This window comes from Pinus tabuliformis, chromosome 7, assembly GCF_031772625.1.
Source record: "Pinus tabuliformis cultivar Carrire ecotype Pingquan chromosome 7, CPIR1, whole genome shotgun sequence".
Taxonomy (NCBI): domain Eukaryota; kingdom Viridiplantae; phylum Streptophyta; class Pinopsida; order Pinales; family Pinaceae; genus Pinus; species Pinus tabuliformis.
In genome coordinates this window covers 962981661-963001650 of record NC_142293.1, presented here as the reverse complement: position 1 = coordinate 963001650, position 19990 = coordinate 962981661, and positions in this window count along the sequence as shown.

The window sequence follows — 19990 nt, the reverse complement described above, 5'->3', positions numbered from 1 at the left end:
CTTTCCAGCTTCGAGACTCAGACATCAACACAAAGTGTCAGCCAGATGTCTTCCCAGGCAATGCTTCACTCACAAAGCCTCAACACTCCTTGATCCAATAGATCAAGAATGACCAATCTCTCCCAATCACACTGATTGGTAACCAACGTGCTATAAAATCCTTTGAGAGATTCACATGTACAAACAAAACCCTAATCAATAATATCCTTTCACATGTACATAAGCAAATACAAACCCTCGAGGTCTTTCAGACTACTTAATGTTGCTTCTCAACTTTCCATAGTAGGATTATCAATGAAATATTTGACATAAGATTCCTCAATCATAAGTTTTCCTTCCTACTATGCATGCAACAACATATCCTCTAAAAATTCATTCTTAAATTAATACCAAGCCATGTCCTCCTTCTCAACCAAGAAGCACCTATTTATTTGAACTCCCTTTTAATCTTAGTGAGATCTCTTCTATTCATCCTTCCTCCAGGAGATCAAATTTTTGTTTTTCGACATCGTAGAATCCTTCATGGCTTCCAACCATTTAATAAAATTTTTCATCAACCTCATCATGCTTATAATATAACCAAGCATGTTCACCAAGTTTAATATTGTGTACCTGCACAACTTAAATAGAAAGTACAACCAAATCTATAGAAGCATGATGCTAGTCATATCAGAATAACGGAAGAATTTCATCTTTATACATATCAGATACCCAAACTAAACAAGAGACATATAGTCCTCAACATCTTTGCTAGGGACTTTATCACAAACCCTAGACTACTTCATAACAACGTATTATTCCATATAAGTTTTCAATGTTTCTTCCAAAGGTATGACATAGCTTCTGTTATCTCAAAATCAACTCCTTAAAGGCTGCTGATCAGATAGACCTTGAGTAACTATTTCAAACCTACTTTTGGCTAAGGCTTAGCCTCCTCAACCTAAGAGGGCTCTCTCACAGGATTAAAGATTTTGATAATGAATAAGATGGCTAACTCTCTGAAACAAATGAAATATTTAAAAGGTTGAAATAAAATTAGAAAATATTCATTGGGCTTATGGAGTCAAAATTGTTTCAATATGACAATACTGATAGCCTTACATGGAATTCAGGGCATCTAGAATTGAACATATTGAGAACACATCATAAACATATAGGAAAATACAGTTTATAAATGTATGAAGGAAGTTAGAGCACAATCAGTGATTTCTAAGTAATCACACATTCATACCACTGCAAATACTGAGAAGAGGACAATACAAGACATTCTGAACATTGAATTCCTTCTGATTCCTCATAAGCAAAGCCAAATACTATATTACTAAAAATAGAGTCTTGCACAAAGCACAATATCCAAGTTTCTTTGAAATATTCCAACCTTTTGTACATTAGATTTTCTCCTATATATAGAGCTCTTTACATAACTGAGATTCCTCCTCCACCATGAGGGGAATTCGAATTCTTCCTGCTATGACAGCTATTGACACTTAAAACTAACTATTAAATGTAACTGGGGGTTTAACTGGTAGTTCTAGAGACCTAAAACAATTAGGAGTATAAATCCTCATCATGTTGGTAATAGCATTTATTACAATCCAAACTCGTTCTCTAACAAATGGCCTTCTTCAGTTTAGCTTTAGTGGAGGTTTGAAACTCCCTACTGGTCCTTGATGCCTCATCCCTTTACTGTTCCTGGAAATTAGGAAGATGCTCTTGTTTTTCTGCTTTTGGTCTCCACAAGGATCTTTGAAATCAATTATCCTTGTTGTTCTTCTTAATTACATAAAAATGCATTGGATTATCTTGTTTTCCATACACTGTAGACGTTGCCCATATACACGTGGTAAGACAAAAACTTCTTTAATGCTCCCTGAAGCACCATGAACAATACTATCTATGAAATAATGACCACTTATATAGCATATAGCTTAGAGTTCATAGATGTCCATCCCTCACTTGATTTGCCCTTGCTGGATGTTTACACTTTGTAAATGATCCTTCTCAGAAACTCCTCTTCAAAAAGATTTCCCTTTGCTCTCAAAATTGGTCCACCAAATCATAATATGCAACCACAACAGTTTCGTAGCGCACTACGAAACTGTTGTACATTAGGCATCACCTATAGCAATTTCGTAGTGCACTATGAAACTGCTGCGTAATTTCAAAAACATAGTTTAAGGCCAAAATTTAACTCTCTCGAGCTTTCTTTTCCTTGAAATGGCTTTTCCATCTGCCATGAAGTTGTTCAAAACTGGAAACATAAACACCATTCTTTAAGATAAACATCAAAAGGTAATCCTTCAAAATTTAGGACTTAGGCTTACTTGCTATGTGATTCTCTTAGCTAAGAATGTCCCTCATGCTGGCTTAGTTGTATATTCAAATCTTCGATTTGCCTGTTCATAATTCTGATTCAAGCTCTCAGTTTTGCATTGACGCTTCTGATATATCTTGCTTCTTTTATTGCAGGGACTGTCCAGGTGTAGTATTGAGCATGACAGTTCAACACTTCAGGTATTGAAATCGTTTTATCTTCCCACAGAGCCTCCATTTTATTGAAATAAGCTTCCTTGATTGCATGTTTCCTTGATGTTTTTCTCAATTTGGCAATTTCAATATTTGCCAAATTCAATTTTCTCTTCAACTCTTCAAAACTACATTCCTCTTGTTAAGAGATGACTGCCTTACCTCTGTCGTTTTTATGTAGCTGTGATGATGTTTCTGATGAAGTCATAGGTTCTTCATGAGATTTTGTTACCTCCCCTATTTCACTTGCTTCTCGAAGCGCCTCTTGTATCTCTTTTGAATGCCTTGTCATAGGTCTTCTTGGCTTAAAAACAAATTCAGAAACTTGATCATCAAATTTGAGCTTTTTAGAGGTTTTGGCCTTTTCGGTTTTGCCTTTACTTGTTTCTATCAAGTCTGCTCGAACCAAAGGAGATTCTTCAATCTCAATAGCTTGAAGCAAATCATTCAGACTTCCTTTTGAAACCGGGCTTCCCTCAGTAACCACTGTCTTGCCTTTTTCTTTAGCTAACTAGCTCCTAGTTACTCTTCTTTGGATTGTTTCACCTGTAGATTGCTCTTTTACCCCCTCTTTTATCTGACCTTTCCCTTTTTGTGACTATTGGGGTGTGTCTTGGATTACTAGTGGTCTTTTGGGCTCCTTTACCCATTTCCTAGATTTCAATTTCACGAATCTCCTTGATCTCATTTCTGCATGATGACTAACTGATGGTGGAGAGATCTTTGTAGCCTGAGGGCTGAGTACAGTTTCATTCTTGAAGCCAGACATAAACACGAACATGGACCAGTCTCTATCTATTTTCTGGAGCTCATGCAAAATGATCAATTTAACTAAGCCGTGATGAAACAACGAGGTCTCACAAGCTTCCTTCTTCAACTGAACCTTTTCACACATTTTTCCTAGGATATGAAACAAATAGAAAGGCAAATCAAGAGATATATTTCTAGTGAAATGGAGCAGAAGCTTGAAATGATAAGAATACACCTTATGATACATCCCCTCACAGGTGAAGTATCTCTGTATGCAGGTAAGTAAATTGGCATATGAATCTTTGACAAAACTCCTGGGCACTGACTTGTTTAATTCTGAATCAATGAACTCTAGCTTCAAAAATTCATTGTAGGGACTCATATCATACTTGAAATTTTTAAACCACCTGTCCTGTCCCCTTGGAATTTCAGTGACTGCAGATATAACCTCTGGAGATATTGGAAATTCAAGCACCCAAACTTTCAAATTCAATCCTGTGAAATTTAAAGAAAATTCTCTGGTGACTTGCGTATGGCCTCCTTGAAGTTTTTCGCAAAATCTCCAATAGCCAGCCTATTTGAAGGCTTGTTCAACTTCATTGTTCTTTAGGATGATATCTAAGTCTTCAGGTTCATTCCTCAGACACCTACCTGACCTATGATCTCTTCTTTCTGTAAATCCCTCCATGAAATTCTAGCAAAGTGAAGATTTGAAAAAGCTTGCACTATCTCAATCTCGATCACTGCCTCGCTTGAAATGGATAAGGAAAGTTGCCTCACTTGATCTTCAAATAATTCTAATTGAACGCCTGTCAATTTGCTTCTCATGCATGAACCCAAACATACTCATGGCTATAAATACTTAGCTTCTTTTTGAAACTTGCAACTTGAGTGTACCAAGACACCTAACAAACCTAATGATGAGAATAAGCGGTTGAATGTGATGGGCAAGGTGTATGGGCTGACAACTGATGATGTAAGATTAACGAATTCTAATAGATTTGATAGCTGGATGAGATTTGCCATGGATCTACATGAATCCCCGATTTCGTAGCACAGCCAGTGCAAATTCTGGGTTTTGCGCTACGAAAATTCCTAGACAATTTCGTAGCGCATAAGAACCTTGAAACAAGTTTGACACATGGAATTTATGTGTGATGTGGGACCAGTGATAGGAAAGAACAGAGTATTGACCCTATTTTACCATACCAACAAGACTCGTTAGACTCTAAACGACCATGGAAAGACCAGACCAAGACTAACACCAATATTTTGGAATCAAACTGATGCTCAGAATTTTGAAATTTTTCTTAAGTGATAACAGTGGCTCCACTTGGGATAGTGTGCCATTGTGGTACACTAAGAACTCGCATCTCCAGTTCTTTATCCCTTTATGGTAAACAGAAATTTATTTGACAAGCATCCCCTTTAGGATTCTTGGGCCTTCACCTCGGGCTTAAGCCTTCTGTTTCAGCTTGTCATTATTATCAAAAAAGAAAGACTGATCAAACGGATATACACAATGTTATGAGAAACTGATAGTATTTCAACAATGATAATTCTTTAGGAACCTACCATTAACAGGTCCTCCAACATATGATTCTCCATCAATTTCCTGCAAAATGTAAGTGTTGTTTCCATGGAAAGCAGTAATCTGATAAGGACCTTTCCACAAATTCTCAAACTTACCGTGCTTACCCTTTTCTTGATTCTGGCCTCCCATTTCAGCACTTTGTCATTGATATAGAAACTAACTTCTTTGATATTTTTATCAAATGTATTCTTGATTCTATTCTTATTGTGTTGATGACTGTCATACACTTCATTTCTCTTCTCCTGCAAGGCTATCAGCTGATTGAATCTTCGTTGTACAGCATTTGGTTCCTCTTCTAATCCTTGAATTAGTTTCATTACAAGTACTCCAAGTGATGTTGGAAATATAGCTTCAGCATCGTACACTAATTCATATGGCGAAGTTCCAATAGATCTCTTCGTAGAAATCCTATCAGCCCACAAAGCATACTTCAATTTCAAATGCCAAGCTCTCTTGTTTTCCTGCAGCACCTTCTTAATGATCCTTACAATGCTTTTGTTTGATGATTCAGCAAGGCCATTTCCTTGTGGATAATAAGCAGTAGAATGTCCAAGAGTGATGTGATATTGGTGACAAAAATTAATCATTTTCTTGGACTTAAAAGCTTGAGCATTGTCAGTTATAATCTTCATTAATATTATTTTCTAGGAAAGAGATAATCATTGAATCATTAGCTTGCCTTGTTGGAATCGCCTCTATCCATTTGGTCAAATAATCGGTGGCTGTGAGAATCCAGCGATGTTGTCCTGATGAAGGAGGATGAATTTCTCCAATAAAGTCCAATCCCCGTTGCTGGAAAGGCACTTCAACATAAATAGGAACCAAAGGCAAAGGCGCAAGTTTCCTCTTTCCTTCAAATATTTGACATTCATGACATGTAGCTACCCTTTTTCAAATGTCTCTAAACATAGTTGGCCAAAAATAACTAGCTCTTAGGATCTTGTTTGAAGTAGATTTCCAATAATGATGTCCTCCACAATCTCCTTTATGAAATTCTTCAATCACATTATCAGCTTCTTCTTCAAGGAGACAGTTTAACAAAATCCCTCCTGCATCTTTCCAAAACAAATTTTGGTCATATACAAAATATCTTAAAGACTTCAACTTGACAAACTGAGCTTTGGACTTTATAAGATTGGCAGGGGCTTTATTATGCTGTAGAACAAAAACCACATCTTTGTACCATTCTGAAACCAAGAACTTCTCATTGATTTGGACAAATTCTTCCTCATTTTCAGAAAATTATGAAATTTGTACATTCAAATTTATGTCAAGACAGTCCAGATTTGACTGAGTCATTAGCTTTTCCAAGCCTTGACCCTTCACCAATTTGGTAGGTTTGATGTCAATATCATACTTTAACAAATTTGCTATCCATTTTCCCCTTTTTCCATCAGGATCTTCTTGTGTTAAGATATGTTTATTACAGCACTTGGAACATAAGTGACAATATGAGAATGTAAAACATAGATTCTGAAATCTTTTATGGCTTTCACCAAGGCGTAAGCTTGCTTTTGTAAAATATTGTACTTCAGTTCAGCATTTGCTAATGTCTTACTAAAGAAAGAAATAGATTGTTCAATACCTTGCTTTCCTTTTTGTAGCAAAACTCCAACAATTGTTTCTTGAGAAGCAAATGTAAAAATAAGAAATTCCTTTGTAAGATATGGGTTGATAAGTACCGGTGCTTGTGTAAGTGCCTTCTTGATTTCTTCAAAAGATTTATTTGATTCCAATGTCCACTTAAAGTCCACTCCTTTCTTCAACATCCTTGTTATATTCTTGACTATTTTAGCAAAATTTGGAATGAAGCGCCTAACAAAATTCACCTTTCCAAGAAAAGATGGAATCTCTTTCCTACTTCTTGGCAGATCTAGCTTTAGAATTGCCTTAACTCTATTAGGATCAATCTTAATTCCTTCTTCAGAAATAACATGACCAAGTAGCTTACCTGATGTTAAAGCAAAAACACATTTAGTGGGATTAAGAGAAACACCAAACCTTCTACATTTCAACAGAATTTTTTCAAGGTGCTTCAAATGATCTTCTTCTCTCTTTGAAAAAACTGTGATGTCATCAAGATAATCAACCACTGATTTGTCCTTTTCTTCAGCAAAGGCGATATCCATTGCTCTTTGGAAAGTGGCCCCTGCATTCATGAGACCGAGGCATCTTGGCGTACATGAACGTTCCCCATGGCGTTGTGAAGGCTGTCTTCTCTTGATCATCTGGACGCACAAGAATCTGATTGTACCCTAAGAAACCATCAAGCGTAGACATCCTTTGTGAACCAACAATATTTTGCAGAATTAAATCCATCTTGGGAAGAGGATAGTTATCTTTCAATGAAGCCTTATTCGAATTTCTGAAGTCTATACAAATTCTTATCTCTCCATTTTTCTTTCTAACTCGAACCAAATTTGCAGGCCAATTTGAGAATCTAATTGGAACAATGATTTTAGCATCAAAGAGTTTCTTAATTTCCCTTTCAATCAATGGCATGAGAAGAGGATTAATTCTTCTTAACTTCTGCTTGAAAGGTTTCTCATTCTCTTTAATAGGAACAATATGCTGAATAATAGAAGAATCATATTGTTTTAAATCATCATAGCTCCATGCAAAAACATCAACAAACCTTTTCATCATCTCAACATATTTAGTTTTCATCTCAGCTGAAAGAAACTTTGAGATTTTAACCATCTTAGGCAAAACTGAATTCCCTAAATTGCAGCTCTTTACTTCCTCCTCATCAGCCTGTAATTTTGGAGCTTTGAACACATCATTTTGATCAAACAACTTCTCAAGAGGAATGAGACCCTTAGGTATTAAATCGTTTTTTAATTGTAAGACTTCAGACTTTTCCTTTGACTCCACAAACATATTTTGTTGATCCACTTGAGTGCTTTCAAATTCTTCTCTTAATTCAATGAAATATTTTACTTGTTGATCATCTTCAAAGACCTGCCAATTAGTGATGTTATCTGGTATAGTTGGTCGATGATGAACCTCCACCTCATACTTTTCAGAAGAATGAATAGGAATAACAAATAGGCTGGCAGAAACAATAAGGGAATCTGCAATGGAGTTTTGATCTCTAGTTTTGATAGTGAAAGAATATGCTTGAAACTTTTCCAACATGTCTAACACTAAATTTATGTATTCTCTCATCCTTACATCCTTTTTTTGATAAGCACCTTCCACTTGTTTGATCACCAATTTAGAATCTCCAAAAATAGAAATGTTTCTAGCTTTCAATTTTAGCAAAACTTCTAAGCCCAAAATAAGAGATTCGTATTCAGCCATATTATTTGTGCAATCAAAGTTTAGTTTGTAGGATTAAAACTTGTTGTCATCATTTGGACTTGTGATCCAAATTCCAGCTCTTGCCCCTTCTCTTCCCATTGATCCATCAAAGTACAATGACCATCAGGTCATTGTCTCTTTTTCATCTTCTTGCTGATTTCCTAGGTGCTGATTTTCTGAAAGCATCTCCTCTGATTCACTATCAACTGACTCATTGAAAAGGATGGCTGATCCAAGTCCAGTATCAAATGAATAAATGGGAAAATTATGAGGTTTTCCTTTGCTGCTTACCATATAAGCCATTCTGGTCTACCGATCAAATCTCCTTTGCTCACTAAAAATAGGGATAGTAGCATAGGTAAGGTCCATTTGCATTGTGCCTTTGATTTTCGCTGCCCACGATCTTAACAACAACATCCCAAACTTGGGTGGAATGTCAGCCACAACAATGTCCATGACAATTGTCTTTGCTGGAATTTGTGTTAGACCCACAACAACATCTTTAATTAAACCAATGCATTGAACTCTTTTTGAATCAAAAGAGAATAAATTCTTATATGGTCTTGTTACCTGTAATCCTAACCTTTCCATGACTACCTTGGGCATAAGGTTATGAGAGGCCCTCGAATCCAACATAGCATTATGTAAGGTCATATCATGAATACTAATGCTTATATAGAAAGGAGGAAATTCTTCATTCTGATCATCTTCAAGTCTTGGACCCAAGTATATAATAGGACTATCTTCTTGTACATTTAAGATATCAACCACTCCTGGTTGTGAATTAAGAATCTCTACAATCTTACTTCTGTATTTATCTACCTTGAGAATTTCACTAAAAGGGACTGATATTTTGATTTTCGCAATTTCATTCTCAAGGTTAGAAACAAAAATAGTTTTCTCAATTTCTTTAGTAGGAGATGGAGTTTGAATGTCCTTTTTGCCAAGTGGAGAATCAATTTTGCCCTCAGCAGCCTTTGGGCTATCCCTCTTGTCTTCAACAGCCTTTGGAGCATCCTTCTTGGGTTGTGTTTTGTTTGTTGTAATTGGCACATTTCTATTCCTGAGATTGTACTGTTTTTGCATTTCAAAGATAGCATGTTGATAACCCTTTAAATAGTCTGAAGGCTCCTCTCCTTGTTTGGTCACACTGGACTCATCATGTTCTTCCTTAGTCAAGAAAATCATTGACACTTCTTCATCATGATAATGGATGGATTCTTCAGGAATTTCACGCTCATCTTCTTCATCAACCAAGTTCTGCTGAAAAGGGGGTCTTACTGGAGGATCAGGCTATTGATTCCTATTTTCTCTTGGCCTTTGTTGGTTTTGAGGTCTCCTAAACTGAGGATTTCTAAATTGAGGCTCCTGTTGCATAGGAGGAGCAGAGGTATTTCCAAGAGCCAATTGATCCATCAACTTCTCCATGGTCTTCATCATTGAATCAATCTTATCTTCTGGAGCTGAAGAGGAAGGTTTCTCTTCTTCTTTAAATTTAGCTTTTCCCATCTTTGATTTTTTGGCAGCAACCATGTTTACTTCTACTTTAATTGCATCATTTTGCATATCACCGAGTGTAGTAGAGTCTCTCTCTAAGAAACAGAGAGAAATCAGAATCAAATGCTTCAGCATATCTCATTTGTGCCAAAGCTTCCGGAGGTTTTAAACGAACTGGAATGGAATTACACACTTTGTTAAACCTTTTTGAGAAGTTTTGAATGGTATCATCAGGTGCCCTTCTAAGATTATTGTATTTAGAAAGAGCTTGAACCAAATCAGTTCTATTTCCCCACTTCCTTAGAAATCTATCTTCAAACTCTACCCAATTATGAATACTTCCAGCTGGAAGGGCTTTAAACCATTTTCTAACTTCCCCAATAAAGGTTTGTGCAAATAATCTTAGTTTCACATCTTCATCATCAACTTCCTCTCTGTCAGCAAAATCATTGAATTTGTCTACATGTTCTTCTGTTATGATTTCTTCATCACCACCCCATGTTGGAATTATTGTAGCATATTTGCTAGGAAGGTCATGCAAAACAGTAGGGAGTGCTAGTGGAGCATACCTAGCAGGTACGACCATGATTAATGGAGGAACAGTGATGATAGGTACTGAAGAGATAGAGGAAACAAAACTAATGTGAGGCAGATTGCTTGGTGTTTGAAAACCACTAGGACTAGTAGAAGCAGAGGATGAGGTGCTGATATGAAAATGACTACTTGAGCTTTGCAAACCAGTGACAAATGTACTCCAATTTGGAAGGGGTAAACCAGTTTTAGATTTAAGTAAGACTTCAAAAGGATCAAGTTCTTTAAGTTTATCTAAGTCTTACCTTTCTAACAATAATTCAGAAGTAACAACTTCCCAAAATTCCTCTTTATCCTTTTTTGATACTAAAGATGAAGTATCAATCCCTCTTTTTTGCAAATCTAAAATAATTCCAATGAGTTCTTCTTCGTTTTCTGATCTAAACAACACCTCATGAATTTTGTCATCAACTATTTTATCCTCAAGACTTCTTGAAAATTCAGAGAGCAAAGATTTTGAATAAGATGGAGTACTTGGTGTTTCAGTAAATCTTTTTTTTCTCCTTGAAAGGGTGTTTGGATTGTCCACGGGGGTATGTGGATTTGGGTCAGGATTGCTCCGTGTATATCTCCCTATTGAAGCCACCTTTTAAACTTTTTGACAATGTATGGAGTCACCAAGGTAGATTGCAGCCTCGAAAAGTTTTCTGAGCTCTTGCTACCTTTAGAAGTTCAGTCTTTTTATTTCGGGAATGAATAATATTCAGACACCCGGAAAATGCACCAAAACGTTATCTCAAAATCAACCCCTGAAAGGCTGCTGATCAGATAGGCCTTGAGTAACTATTTCAAACCTACTTTTGGCTGAGGCTTAGCCTCCTCAACCTGATAGGGCTCTCTCACAGGATTAAAGATTTTGATAATGAATAAGATGGCTAACTCTTTGAAACAAATGAAAAAGTGTAAATGGTTGAAATACAATTAGAAAATATTCATTGGTCTTATGGAGTCAAAATTGTTTCAATATGACGATACTGTTAGCCTTACATGGAAGTCAGGGCATCTAGAATTCAACATCTTGAGAACACATCATAAACATATAGGAAAATACAGTTTATAAATGTATGAAAGAAGTTAGAGCACAATCAATGATTTCTAAGTAATCACACATTCATACCACTGCAAATACTAAGAAGAGGACAATACAAGACATTCTAAACATTGAATTCCTTCTGATTCCTGAGAAGCAAAGCCAAATACTATATTACTAAAAACAGAGTCTTGCACAAAGCACAATATCCAAGTTTCTCTGAAATATTCCAACCTTTTGTACATTAGATTTTCTCCTATATATAGAGCTCTTTACATAACTGAGATTCCTCCTCCAACATGAGGGGAATTCGAATTCTTCCTACTATGACAGCTGTTGACACTTAAAACTAACTATTAAATGTAACTGGTGATTTAACTGGTAGTTCTAGAGACCTAAAACAATTAGGAGTATAACTCCTCATCATGTTGGTAATAGCATTTATTACAATCCAAACTCGTTCTCTGACAAATGGCCTTCTTCAGTTTAGCTTTAGTGGAGGTTTGGAACTCCCTGCTGGTCCTTGATGCCTCATCCCTTTACTGTTCCTGGAAATTAGGAAGTTGCTCCTGTTTTTCTGCTTTTGGTCTCCACAAGGATCTTCGAAATCAATTATCCCTGTTGTTCTTCTTAATTACATAAAAATGCATTGGATTATCTTGTTTTCCATACACTGTAGACCTTGCCCATATACACGTGGTAAGACAAAAACTTCTTTAATGCTCCCTGAAGCATCATGAACAATACTAGCTATGAAATAATGACCACTTATATAACATATAGCTTAGAGTTCATAGATGTCCTTCCTTCACTTGATTTTCCCTTGCTGGATGTTTACACTTTGTAAATGATCCTTTTCAGAAACTCCTCTTCAAAAATATTTCCCTTTGTCTCTCAAAATTGGTCCACCAAATCATAATATGCAACCACAATAATTGCCCTGATGATGGACTCACCTAGCTAGTCCGAAACGTTGGTTTCATAAATTGTTCACGGGTTTTTCCGCTAGCATAAAAATTCTGCCAGCCTATATGGAATCTCTCTTTAACACAACAGTTTCCTAGCGCACTACGAAACTGTTGTGCATTAGGCATCACCTATAGCATTTTCGTAGCGCACTACGAAACTACTGTGTAATTTCAAAAACACAGTTTAAGGCAAAAATTTAACTCTCTTGAGCTTTCTTTTCCTTGAAATTGCTTTTCCATCTGCCATGAAGCTGTTCAAAACTGGAAATATAAACACCATTCTTTAAGATAAACATCAAAAGGTAATCTATCAAAATTTAGGACTTAGCCTTACTTGCTATGTGATTTCTCTTAGCTAAGAATGTCCCTCATGCTGGCTTAGTTGTATCTTCAAATCTTCAATTTTCCTGTTCATAATTCTGATTCCAGCTCTCAGTTTTGCATTGACCCTTCTGATGTATCTTGCTTCTTTTATTGCAGGGACTGTCCAGGTGTAGTATTGAGCATGACAGCTGACCACTTCAGGTATTGAAATCGTTTTATCTTCCCACAGAGCCTCCATTTTATTGAAATAAGCTTCCTTGATTTCATGTTTCCTTGAGGTTTTTCTCAATTTGGCAATTTCAAGATTTACCAAATTCAATTTTCTCTTCAACTCTTCAAAACTACATCCCTCTTGTTGAGAGATAAGAGGGATGACTGCCTTACCTCTGTCGTTTTTATGTAGTTTTGATGATGTTTCTGATGAAGTCATAGGTTCTTCATGAGATTTTGTTACCTCCCCTATTTCACTTGCTTTTGGAAGCGCCTCTTGTATCTCTTTGTACGCCTTGTCATAGGTCTTCTTGGCTTAAAAACAAATTCAGAAACCTGATCATCAAATTTTAGCTTTTTAGAGGTTTTGGCCTTTTTGGTTTTGCCTTTACCTGTTTTGATCAAGTCTGCTCGAACCAAAGGAGATTCTTCAATCTCAATAGCTTGAAGCAAATCATTCAGACTTCCTTTTGAAACCGAGCTTCCCTAAGTAACCACTGTCTTGCCTTTTTCTTTAGCTAACTAGCTCCTGATTACTCTTCTTTGGATTGTTTCACCTGTAGATTGCTCTTTTACCCCCTCTTTGATCTGACCTTTCCCTTTTTGTGACTGTTGGGGTGTGTCTTGGATTACTAGTGGTCTTGTGGGCTCCTTTACCCATTTCCTAGCTTTCAGTTTCACGAATCTCCTTGATCTCATTTCTGCACGATGACTAACTGATGGTGGAGAGATCTTCGTAGCCTGAGGGCTGAGACCAGTTTCATTCTTGAAGCCAGACATAAACACGAACATGGACCAGTCCCTATCTATTTTCTGGAGCTCATTCAAAATGATCAATTTAACTAAGCCATGATGAAACAACGAGGTCTCACAAGCTTCCTTCTTCAACTGAACCTTTTCAAACATTTTTCCTAGGCTACGAAACAAATAGAAAGGCAAATCATGAGATATATTTCTAGTGAAATGGAGCAAAAGCTTGAAATGATAAGAATACACCTTATGATACATCCCCTCACAGGTGAAGTATCTCTGTATGCAGGTAAGTAAATCGGCATATGAATCTTTGACAAAACTCATGGGCACTGACTTGTTTAAGTTTGAATCAATGAACTCTAGCTTCAAAAATTCCTTGTAGGGAGTCATATCAAACTTGAAATTTTTAAACCACCTCTCTTGTCCCCTTGGAATTTCAGTGACTGCATATATAACCTCTGGAGAGATTGGCAATTCAAGCACCCCAACTTTCGAATTCAATCCTGTGATTTCGGGAATGAATAATCTTCAGACTCCCGGCAGACGCACCAAAATTTTATTTCAAAATCAACCCCTAAAAGGCTGCTGATTAGATAGACCTTGAGTAATTATTTCAAACCTACCTTTGGCTGAGGCTTAGCCTCCTGAACCTGAGAGGGCTCTCTCACAGGATTAAAGATTTTGATAATGAATAAGATGGCTAACTCTCTCAAACAAATGAAAAAGTGTAAATGGTTTAAATACAATTAGAAAATATTCATTGGGCTTATGGAGTCAAAATTGTTTCAGTATGACAATACTGTTAGCCTTACATGGAAGTCAGGGCATCTAGAATTCAACATATTGAGAACAAATCAGAAACATATAGGATAATACAGTTTATAAATGTATGAAGGAAGTTAGAGCATAATCAGTGATTTCTAAGTAATCACACATTCATACCACAACAAATACTAAGAAGAGGACAATACAAGACATTCTGAACATTGAATTCCTTCTGATTCCTGAGAAGTAATTCCAAATATTGTATTACTAAAAACATAGTCTTGCACAAAGCACAATATCCAAGTTTCTCTGAAAGCTTCCAACTTTTTCTACATTAGATTTTCTCCTATATATAGAGCTCTTTACATAACTGATATTCCTCCTCCAGCATGAGGGGAATTAGAATTCTTCCTACTCTGACAGCTATTGACACTTAAAACTAACTATTAAATGTAACTGACGATTTAATTAGCAATTCTAGAGACCTAAAACAATTAGGAGTATAACTCGTCATCATGTTGGTAGTAACATTTATTACAATCCAAACTCATTCTTTGACAAATGGCCTTCTTCAGTTTAGCTTTAGTGGAGGTTTGAAACTCCATGCTGGTCCTTGATGCCTCATCCCTTTATTGTTCTTGGAAATTAGGAAGCTGCTCCTGTTTTTCTGCTTTTTGTCTCCACAAGGATCTTCGAAATCAATTATCCCTGTTGTTCTTCTTAATTACATAAAAATGCATTGTGCTGGAAATACTGAGGGGGGGTGAATCAGTATTTCTTTTTCCCACTATCGTTTTACCAGTTAAAACATATATATTCAAAACACAAGATGAGTAGCAAGAATAAATTCCTTTATTAATATAAACTATGCAGTAAAATAGATACAATATATAGATTGTCACAAACAGTTGCCAAGCTCCAACTTGGACTTTGGTGAGGCTCCAACCTCCAGAGCACTAACTCTGTTTTGCCAAGACACCAATCTTGGACTTAGGAGCACTAACTCCCAAGGACTTCAATCTTGTTTAGTTCTGAGGCTTGAACCCCAAGGACTCCAATCCTTCTTGCTTCTGAGGCACCGACCCCAAGGACTCCAATCCTGCTTACTTCTGAGGCACCAACCCCAAGGACTCCTATCCTTCTTGCTTTTGAGGCACCAGCCCCAAGGACTCCAATCCTGCTTACTTCTTCTCTCAGAACTCTTTTCTGCTGAGTTCTGTCTATTTACAGCTTCACCGTAGTCTCCAAACTACAGTATCAATGACAACCAATCTTCTCTTGAAGTAGTCTTCCCAATTCTTCATACTGCCCACATAGAGTGTCTAGTACCCTTCATGACTTCTGATAATGTCTTCACGCATCTTTAGTCAGTCTACTGTTAGTTGAACTAAGCTCTGCATAAAGAACAACTTCTTGTTCAAGCTTATGATCTCAGTTGGCTGCTTCTCCCCTTTGACAATTTGTTGTCTTGTTAGCCCTACTGCCGTCTTTCTATTCTGCTACATCCTCTCGCTGCCTCTGTCTCCTCTAGCTTATTTTCCACAGCATTCAACAGCCTTCAACAACATTCACTGCTGCTGCTTTGCTATCTCACACTCTGGTTCTTCGCAACATCAACAGCCTCAACAATCCTTTGTTTTTGCTGCTTTTATGCATTCCCGTGCCTCTGTCCATTCATTTCCTCTTACTCGCTAGCTCTTTGGCTTCCTTTCTCCGCAGGCTCTTCGGCTTCCTCAATGCTCGCTTATTCTCTCAGTTACATCCTCACTTGCTTTCTTCTTCGGCTTCCAAAATTTAGTTTCCTCTCTCTATCCAAGCGTTCCAATATTCACAAGACACATACAAGATGAAGGGAGGCCACATACACAGAGAATACTTATTACAAGTTAAACCTGTAACAACGCTCCTTTTATCCATAATTATTTGACATACACAGGGCTTTACAATGTTTACGGAGGCTTTCATTAAGAGAGACTATACCATCAGGGCGAGCCCACATGTCACATTACCACCAGCATCATTGGCCTTTTAAACCACGCACAAGGAAAATATGTAAATGCATAGGAAATATGAGTGAAACAGTCGAAACTTATTAAAGAGCCGAACTTCAATTTTAATTCACCCGCATTTAAACTGTATCAGGTCCGCAACATTCATCGCAATCAGTGCTCACAACATATCAGCAGTCATCAATGGCCGATGGCCGATGGACGCGATAATACATTAAGCCAAATCGCAATATAGCATCGGGTCCGCTCTTACAATCACAATCGGCAGATTTTCATATAACATAGCCAATTCCCCGATACCCGGATGCGATATTATTTTAAATTGTTTTAATAACTCTGTCGGGTCAATACCTATATCGCAATCAATGCTTCTGGTTGGACAACCTTCCATGTAGCATTGCGATGGGAGGATGCGATAATAGATTCAACCATAACACAATCCCGCATCGGGTCCACGTACATATCGCAATCAGCTTTTTGTGGTTGACAACCCCTTATACATCGCGATTACCGCGGATGCGATATAGCATTCAATCAAATTGTGATATGCCATTGGGTTCGCGTATATTATCTCAATCGTAGGTGGGGCCTTTACCGCTCTCGATACATTCTCCCGACGTAACGGATGCGATATTAAATTGCAACGTATTGCAATGGTCCCATGGGTCCACACATATTAACTTTGTTTATATGCTCTGCTGTTTTAACTTTGTTTTTATGCTTCTCCGCTTATGTTGCTCCAATAGTTTTTCATGTATATATATATGGGTTTTTCCTCCGATAGCTCCCGATAGTATTATTTATGGATATCTGGCTCCTGATAGCTCTCGATAGTTGTGTTTGCTTCCTCTATGGCTCCACCAGCTGTGTTTTTTGCGTCCCATGGCTCTGTTTGTTCCTCTATTTGGTGCATATATATATATATATATATATATATATATATATAGATATATATAGATATAGATATATATGGCTCCTCCGTTTTCTCCTCTTGGCTCCGTCTGCTCCTCTTGGTGGCTCTGTCTCCTCCTCGATAACTCTGTGTGCTAATCTTCTTCAGCTCTATTCTACTCGCTTAGTTTGCTCTTGTAGTTCCTCTAATTTTGTTTTCGCATATATATATATATATATATGGCTCGTCCTGTAGCTCCTCTTGCAACTCCTCTAACTCTGTTCGCTATATATATATATATATATATATATATATATATATATATATATATGTGTTTGGCTCCTCTTGTCTCCATCTGCTCCTCTGGCTTGGTAGTGTCTTCCAAAGACCTCCTTGCATATATGAATGCCTGTCTTGCTCCAATATCCTGTTATGTGCTTTCATATGCCTCCTTAGGTAGCTCCTCTTTGCTTATGGCTTGGCTATCCTGATGGCCTTGCTCTTGTCTCTTCATGAATCTTCTCTGCATCCCCTTGGCTTCATGTCATCCTTTAGTATCCAGAATATTGCCATTTGACATCAATGACAACCTAGGTCAACACATTGGATTATCTTGTTTTCCATACACTGTAGACCTTGCCCATATACACGTGGTAAGATAAAAACTTCTTTAATGCTGCCTGAAGCATCATGAACAATACTAGCTATGAAATAATGACCACTTATATGACATATAGCTTAGAGTTCATAGATGTCCTTCCTTCACTTGATTTGCCCTTGCTGGATGTTTACACTTTGTAAATGATCCTTTTCAGAAACTCCTCTTCAAAAATATTTCCCTTTGTGTCTCAAAATTGGTTTTCCAAATCATAATATGTAACTACAGTACTTTCGTAGCATGCTACGAAACTGTTGTGCATTAGGCATCACCTACAGCAGTTACGTATCACGCTATGAAACTGCTGTGTAATTTCAAAAACATAGTTTAAGGCCAAAATTTAACTCTCTTAAGCTTTCTTTTCCTTGAAATGGCTTTTCCATCTGCCATGAAGCTGTTCAAAACTGGGAACATAGACACCATTCTTTAAGATAAACTTCAAAAGGTAATCTATCAAAATTTAGGACTTAGCCTTACTTGCTATGTGATTTCTCTTAGCTAAGAATGTCCCTCATGTTGACTTAGTTGTATCTTCAAATCTTCGATTTGCCTCTTCATAATTCTGATTCCAGCTCTCAGTTTTGCATTGACCCTTCTAATGTATCTTGCTTCTTTTATTGTAGGGACTGTCCAGGTGTAGTATTGAGCATGACAATTGACCACTTCGGGTATTGAAATTGTTTTATCTTCCCACAGAGCCTCCATTTTATTGAAATAAGCTTCCTTTATTGCATGTTTCCTTGAGGTTTTTCTCAGTTTGGAAATTTCAAGATTTGCCAAATTCAATTTTCTCTTCAACTCTTCAAAACTACATTCCTCTTGTTGAGAGATGACTGCCTTACCTCTGTCATTTTTATGCAGATGTGATGATGTTTCTGATGAAGTCATAGGTTCTTCATGATATTTTTTTACCTCCCCTATTTCACTTGCTTTTGGCAATGCCTCTTGTATCTCTTTTGAACGCCTTGTCACAAGTCTTCTTGGCTTAAAAACAAATTCAGAAACCTGATCATCAAAATTGATCTTTTTAGAGGTTTTGGCATTTTTGGTTTTGCCTTTACCTGTTTCTATCAAGTCTACTCGAACCATAGGTGATTCTTCAATGTCAATAGCTTGAATCAAATCATTAAGACTTCCTTTTGAAACTAGGCTTCCTTAGTAACCATTGTCTTGCCTTTTTCTTTAGCTAACTGGCTCCTGATTACTCTTCTTTGGACTGTTTCACCTATAGATTGCTCTTGTACCCCCTCTTTGATCCGACCTTTCCCTTTTGTGACTGTTGGGGTGTGGCTTCGATTACTAGTGGTCTTGTGGGCTCCTTTACCCATTTCCTAGCTTTCAATTTCATGAATCTCCTTGATCTCATTTCTACATGATGACTAACTGATGGTGGAGAGATCTTCCAGCTTGAGGACTGAGACTAGTTTCATTCCTGAAGCTAGACATAAACACGAACATGGACCAGTCCCTATCTATTTTCTGGAGCTCATGAAAAATGATCAATTTAACTAAGCCATGATGAAACAACGAGGTCTCACAGGCTTCCTTCTTCAACTGAACCTTGTCACACATTTTGCCTAGGCTACGAAAAAAATAGAAAGGAAAATCAGGAGATATCTTTCTAGTGAAATGAAGCAGAAGCTTGAAATGATAAGAATACACCTTATGATACCTCCCCTCACAGGTGAAGCATCTTTGTATGCAGGTAAGTAAATTGTCATATGAATCTTTGACAAAACTCCCGGGCATTGACTTGTTTAAGTTTGAATCAACGAACTCTGGCTTCAAAAATTCCTTGCAGGGAGTCATATCAAACTTGAAATTTTTTAAACCACCTCTCTTGCCCTCTTGGAATTTCAGTGACTGTAGATATAACCTCTGGAGAGATTGGCAATTCAAGCACCCCAACTTTCGAATTCAATCCTGAGAAATTTAAAGCAAATTCTCTGGTGACTTGCACATGTCCTCCTTGAAGTTTTTCGCAAAATCTCCAATAGCCAACCTGTTTGAAGGCTTGTTAAACTTCATTGTTCTTTAGGATGATATCTAAGCCTTCAGGTTCATTCCTCAGACACCTTCCTGACCTGTGATCTCTTCTTTCTGTAGACCCCTCCATGAAT